Source organism: Grammomys surdaster, unplaced genomic scaffold (genome assembly GCF_004785775.1).
Source record: "Grammomys surdaster isolate TR1022 unplaced genomic scaffold, NIH_TR_1.0 150, whole genome shotgun sequence".
In the NCBI taxonomy this organism is placed as follows: Eukaryota; Metazoa; Chordata; class Mammalia; order Rodentia; family Muridae; genus Grammomys; species Grammomys surdaster.
The window spans coordinates 21,687,484-21,687,917 of NW_021604608.1; the positions used below are offsets into that span (position 1 = coordinate 21,687,484).

The window sequence follows — 434 nt, forward strand, 5'->3', positions numbered from 1 at the left end:
ATATATATATATATATATATATATATATATATATATATATATATATAGTATCTATCTCTATCAATCTATCAACCTATCTACCTATCATATCTATCTACTATCTATCTATCTATCTATCTATCTATCTATCTATCTATCTATCTATCTATCTATCTACCTACCTATCTATGTCTTTAGAAAACATTCCTATCCTTTCAAAGCCTTAATTATGGGGAAACAAGGTGTTAGTAATCTGTTAAACTCGACCTCCACAGTCACCTGGCAACAGCCAGGTATGCTCTACCCCACAGTTACCTGGCAACAGGCAGGTAACCCTGCCCACTATAAAAGGGACTGCTTGGCCCCTCCTCTCTCTCTTGCTCCTCAACCCTGAGCACCTGCAGGTTGTCCTCTCCCCTCTCCCCTTCTCTTCCCCCTCTCTCCCCGTGGTCATG

At 39.9% G+C, this 434-nt stretch overlaps 1 protein-coding gene across 4 annotated transcripts in view; it reads right to left on the reverse strand.

Annotated features, from left to right (window-relative positions):
• Nucleotides 1–434, reverse strand: part of Atp8a1 (ATPase phospholipid transporting 8A1) — a 230,835-nt gene that overhangs the window by 115,608 nt on the left and 114,793 nt on the right. The window lies entirely within an intron of this gene.